The sequence below is a fragment of the Panicum virgatum genome, chromosome 2N (genome assembly GCF_016808335.1).
Source record: "Panicum virgatum strain AP13 chromosome 2N, P.virgatum_v5, whole genome shotgun sequence".
Classification (NCBI taxonomy): domain Eukaryota; kingdom Viridiplantae; phylum Streptophyta; class Magnoliopsida; order Poales; family Poaceae; genus Panicum; species Panicum virgatum.
Genome location: NC_053146.1, coordinates 7,900,157 through 7,906,359, shown reverse-complemented (window position 1 = coordinate 7,906,359; position 6,203 = coordinate 7,900,157). Strand labels below are relative to the sequence as shown.

At 43.0% G+C, this 6,203-nt stretch overlaps 1 pseudogene; it reads right to left on the bottom strand.

The window, feature by feature from the left end:
• On the bottom strand, positions 1-1,848 carry LOC120662342 (annotated as a pseudogene).
• Positions 1,849-6,203: the final 4,355 nt, after the last annotated feature.

The following is a 6,203-nucleotide window of genomic DNA, read 5'->3' as shown; positions in this document are numbered from 1 at the left end:
TGATTTTTAAGTGGCACTTGTATGTAATCAAACTAGGATGATATATATACAAACTGACACGCCTACAATGTGCTAAATCACCAGGAAAAATAAGAAATGCTCCTTCCAATTTACAGCCCATTTTTTCTTAGGCATCTGGTCCTTCAACTTGCTGATTTTTCATCAGGGGCTCTACTCTACAACAGTGCTACCAGCTACAGCAAGTGTGGACAACAGTGAGTTGCTCAATACAGGAGACAAACTAAACTGAACCGGCTCTACTGTCCAGACTTTCAGCTCCATGACGTCTATGATCAGGCCAGGCCTCATGATCTTATCACCAACGGCAAACTCACCCTTTAACATCTAGGCAACCATTGACATCCATGGGCCTGATCTTAGGCCTATCCTGGGTCCACAGAAGCCCTATTTTCAGCAACTGACGCGCTTCCTCGGTGCCAAAATCACACTTCAGGGTCCTGTCAATGAAGCTCTCAAGATCACCGGACTCATAGAGCATCCATACCTGACAGGATAGCAGAAATTTCTGATTTCAGATGCTTTAAATAAAAATCTAAGATATAATAGCACTAGCACCTCAGGTATTGTGAAGCTAGCAAGTTTCATTTTTTGAGACCACACTAGCAAGTTTCTTAAAGTATGTCCATTTGTACTTCTATAAACTAAGTAAATTTCTCACAGATCACCAACTTTAAGAATTAGAACAATATCTAAAAACTTGGAACACAGCCGATGACTCAATGGCTGCTTTAAATAATTGTTAGCGACACAGAAAGGGCACCTTCCTTGAACTTTCCTTGGAGTTCTTCCAACTCTAACAAGTAGATTGTGCGTGTCCCTGTCTAATATGTGATTATGTAAATGCAAAATTGGCTATAGGACACTGAATCATTCATGCAAACAGTACAGGATATGTCTGGTCTGATTCCTCATAGTCTAATTGGATAATCCAAATAGTAGCATGTCTGTACTATGGTTCTTTGACATAAACGACGGTTCTGTGTAGTTTGTTGTCTAAACTTGCTAGAGAATCAGACAGTAGTGATTGATAACCATATTCAAATAAATTTGCAAACCATATCAACCCTAAATGGCTAAACCTTTATCGAGATGAATCTTAACCTTTTCTAGGAGGAACTGCTAGTCAAAAGGTAAGCTGGGATCAGTGTGGCATATGCCACTGACAATCTCCAGCAGCAGTACACCAAAGCTGTAGACATCGGCCTTTTTGGTTAGCTGCCCACGGATTGCATACTCCGAAGCAAGATATCCTCTGACAAACGAAATATACGTCAACTCTGTTTACCTGATCATATGGTATATCTGCAAGATCAAAGAGGCATGGACATCAACAGGAAGTGAGCCACTACTTACAATGTCCCTGCAACCCTTGTGCTGATATGTGTCATGTTGCCTGGGAAGAACTTTGTCACCCAAAGTCTGCTATCTTGGGGCTGAGGTTTCTGTCAAGGAGAATGTTGCTTGCTTTGATGTCACGGTGGACAATTGGTGGCCGGATTTCTTCGTGAAGGTATGTGAAATCAAGGATGAATACATTCAACAACTTTCTTAATAATAGGCACTGGTTACATGGCTTGCAACTATGCAGGTAATAAAAGCTACCTTCCGCCTATTGGATTTGCTGCAGCAATAATACTGCATCGAGCTTGAAGAGATGTGATGATTCCTGCCTTTGATATACTGATACTCTGTTCCTCCATGGCTTCATGAATACACACCCTGGAAGAATCAGAAGAGAATTATATATTCATAAGATAGAAATTTAGATGCTAATAGTACAGAAGATTGCAATGTAAATATTATAACATACCTATCTTGATCATTCATCTTGTCAAATTCATCAATAAGGCATATGCCCCTATCAGCAAGAACCAGTGCACCTCCCTCAAGTGTCCATTCTCGTGTTATTGGATCCTTGTGAACTGCTGCAGTGAGACCAACAGCAGAGGCTCCTTTTCCAGTTGTATATACCGCTCAGTGTATTGTTTTCTCCACATACCTAAAAGATGGAAAATTACTGGTGCAATCTGAAATGATGAAAAGTGATTGATTCTGTCCTTACTTTAGAAATTGGGATTTTGCAGTGCCTGGATCACCCAGTTAGACGATGTTTTCCCTTCATGTTCTTCTCTTGTCCACCGAACATAGCTAGTGCAATGGTAGTCTTAATGTCTTCATGGCCATAAATGGACGGAGCAATTGATTTGACAATCTGTCAAGTTCAAGTGCTTATGTGAGATATTGTACATTAGCATATAGAATTGCATCAAGAGATTGAAGAGTAAAATAACAAATCCTTTGCCCAATCCTTGGATCCCTAGACGAAAATCAATGCACGGAAATCTGGTGGATTCGGAATCGGTAGCAGTACCTTCAATGATGTTTTTTCATGGATCGAGCACCGGCATCCCTGGAACCAGCTTAGCAGCCTTGCTCTATCTTCCCTCCATGGAATTTGCAGCCGATCCCATTCTTTCCCCGGCTCTGCATGGCTCTTGCAGCCGGTCCACCCATTTCTCCACGGATCCTCTCTCATCCATCGATCTACAGGCTCAGGGATCAGGACGAATTATGTGGCACATTTTTCACAAAACGAATAACTCGAATTCAATCAATGAGGATCTAAAGCACAAGGCCATACAACGAGCCTGATTAATGACGTCCACAGCCCAGCTGGCTCTTGACGGCACTTCAGCATCCTTTCCTATGTACGAAATGGAGCAGGCATTGGAAATAGGAGATGGCAGGGATGCGCTCGTGGGCTCACCAACGACAAACGCCGGTGGAATCAGCGGCAGCTGGTGACCGAATCCCCCATGGCGGCTGCTCCTTCGTGCATTGGAGAGAGCTTCTGTTGGGGAGGTGCCAAGAGGTCGTCGAAGCTGCAGAGGCCACCGCGCGTGCTCGCCGGGAGCCGGCGGTGCAGCCTCGCCGGGGCGGCGCAGGGTCCCGCCGGGGCAGTGCGGGGGCTGGCGGTGCAGGTTCTCGCCGGGGCAGCACAGGAGCTGGCGGCGCAGGACGTCGCCGGGTCGGCACAGGATCCAGCAGCGCAGGGCGTCGCCGGGGCGACGCGGGAGCCGGGGGCGCAGGATCGCACCGGTGCGGCACGGGAGCAGGCGGCGCTGGGTCTCGCCGGGATTGCAGCTGGCCGGTGCGGCACGGGGAGGAGCAGTGGGAGAAATTGGAAACTGATACGTCCTCCCACAATCCATCAGGCGCTGGCGAGGGGAAAAAACCGACGGAGGGTGGGGAACCGGCAAAGAGCATAAAAATCGGACGGGGTGGGGGTAGGCGAGCTCGGTGCGGGTGTCGGGTGGGGAGCCGGGCTGGCTCGGGTACTGAATATTAAGTAATCAGGGTACCAATAGACCGAAAAAATGTGATTTCAAAATTAAAAAATTCATCTTCAAACCGGAAAAAAAGATAAGCATCTATTCTGCAACTGGAAAATTAAGAGGTTCAAACTAGAAATAGATCTACGTGACCGGAAAATTTAGCTCCATCATGGCTATTCATCCTTCGAGTGAAAAATTAAGGGATTCAAACCGGAGTTACGTCTATGTGACCGGAAAATTTAGCTGAGTCATGGCCATCCATCCTGCAACCGGTAAATTAAAAAATCCTAACCGAAAATTAGGTTATGAGACAAGAAAATTTAGGCAACCGGAAAGGTAAAAGGACCTGACCGGAAAATTAGGTCCAAACCGGAAAATTTTGATTTTCGGTTAAAATAACTTGCACGTTCCTGATTATGGGATCTTTGTTTTGCTGTTTCAGCCTATTTCGGGTAATTTTTCGGTTTTAAATAACAACTTTCCGATTTTAGGAAACCTTTTCCGGTTTGGATTCTCTGTCCAAAGGTGTGGCGTGTTTTTTTCGGTTGAGATAATAATTTTCCGGTTTGAGAAATATCTTTTCCGGTTTCAACACTAGGTAATTTTCCAATTACAAGCACCATTTTCCGGTTTGAAAAATGTTGATTTTTTGTTGAAATAGAAATTTTCCGGTTTCGGGAATACTTTTTCCGGTTTGGGGAATACCTTTTTCCGGTTTTGGCTCCCTATCGCGTGTTTTTTTCGGTTTCGGGAAGAATTTTCCGGTTTCGAAAAGAGATTTTTCGGTTTCAGCTTGTTTTAGCTCGGAATGGCGAGGGGGCGGGGCCTGGTGGGCTGGATACTTATTTAGCACCCAGCGTGCTAAATAGCGCCACCCATATTTCGGCAATGATATTCTCTATTTAACTCTCTGGGTGTTAACACTACTAGAAAAATGCACATTCGTCCGCGGCCGTTAGTACCGGTCATGGCTTTGGCCGGTACTAACGTGCAAATTTAGTACCGGGCCAAAGGAACAGTAGCCCTGGTAGCCTATTAGTACCGGCTGGTGGCTCCAGCTAGTGCTAAAGTCCGCCACCGACAGCTAGTGACAGTTTAGTACCGGCTGGAACCACCAGCCGGTACTAAACTGCCGTGAGGAAATTTAGTACCGGCTGGTGGCTCCAGCCGGTACTAAATGTGGCGCGTTAGTACCGGCTGGAGCCACCAGCCGGTACTAATGCGCCCACTATAAATTGGCACCCTTCTTCCTCCCCGAGCCCGAGCCAGTGCCATTTCACCAGAGAAGCTCGAGCTCGGGGTTGTTCTTCCCTTAGAGAGTTGCCGCCATTTGTTCTAGTTTTAGTGAGTGTTCTAGTTATCCAAGTACGCCAAAGGTTTGCAACTTAATCCTCTCTTCATTGATAGTCTTTATTCTTCGTTTTATGCTCTATAGTTAGAGAAATTTGTGAATTTTAGAAATAGTGAGGATGAGTATGATTTCTTTGATTTATGCAATGATTTGAGATATATAGAACCGATGACTTGAATGTGGGAGTAGGTTTATTGGCTAGGTTGAATATAAAAAATTTATAGACATATTTTTCAATCATTTTCTATATATTACAAATGACGGTAGCACATTTTTTATTTTTAGATTCAGATGAGCATGTGGATAGTAGAAATTTTTAGAATGAGTGTAGACAAAACATGAGATTATAGTAGATATAAATATAATGTGGATAGTTAATTTTTTTATAATGAACTAATGAAAGAATTATAATATATTTTTTTATTATGAATTGATTATTTTGACACTCTAGTGATGTATTTATTCAGACTCACATTGAAACTATCTATAAGCTAAAAAAAATCTTTGTTTCGAAACAAATATACATCGTTAATCTCCATCCAATAGTGATGATACTACCTTTCGGGGAAACACTATGCGCTATATGGACGTCGCGAATCGGCTTGGTCGCATCACCAGCACTTCTGATTGATACGAAGACAGCATTTGTGCAGTCAGCGTGGCCGTTGTTGCACTGAGAGCATATCAACGAGCACGCTGCCTGTGCCAAGTGTTGTGTTCCTATTAACCGGAAATGTTGGTGCTGCGACTGGCCGATTGGTGACGTCCTTGTACCGCACCGTGTCCCCCCGAAAGGCATTGTCATCACCGCAGGGTCGAGGTTACCGACATATACATTTTCCGAAATAAAGTTTTTTTTTCTTCTAGATGGTTTCTGGATATTGAAAAGAGTGTTCTCCTGGAACTGAAGGGTGTCAAAATAATTAGGAGTTATAGAGATTTATTTCAATTAATTAGAGATTTCTCTCAATTAATTTATTCTGGTTTTTTTAATTGAGAATTAATGTGATTTTGCATTGTAGTTCAAAGACACTTACCAGCAAGTGTGAAATGTAAACGAAGTAGTGTTGCTATTGGGGCATTCGTCACATTGTGCCTGCTCTGTCACAGGTCTTTCTAGACCCTTCATTATGTACATAGGGTGAGGTCAAGACCGACAAAGAATAAGGGCTTAGAGAGAGCTGTGACATAGCACGGCACACAATGATAATTAATACCTCAATAGCAACTCTAATTTCATTACATTTTAGACTTCATTGTAAGTGCCTGTGCAATTCGAATATGAGGATATAATGATGTACATATTTACATTGTAATTGTAAGAATTTTTTCAATCAATTTGCAAATTAATGTGATTTATTTTAATTAATTTATTCAGATTTTATTGTAATTGTAAGAATTTATAATATTGTAAAAAATAATAGTGTTTTCCAGTAAAATATGGCTTCAGCAGCTGGAGGGAGTGGCACCGGTGGGGGTGATCGTTGTGGAATGTA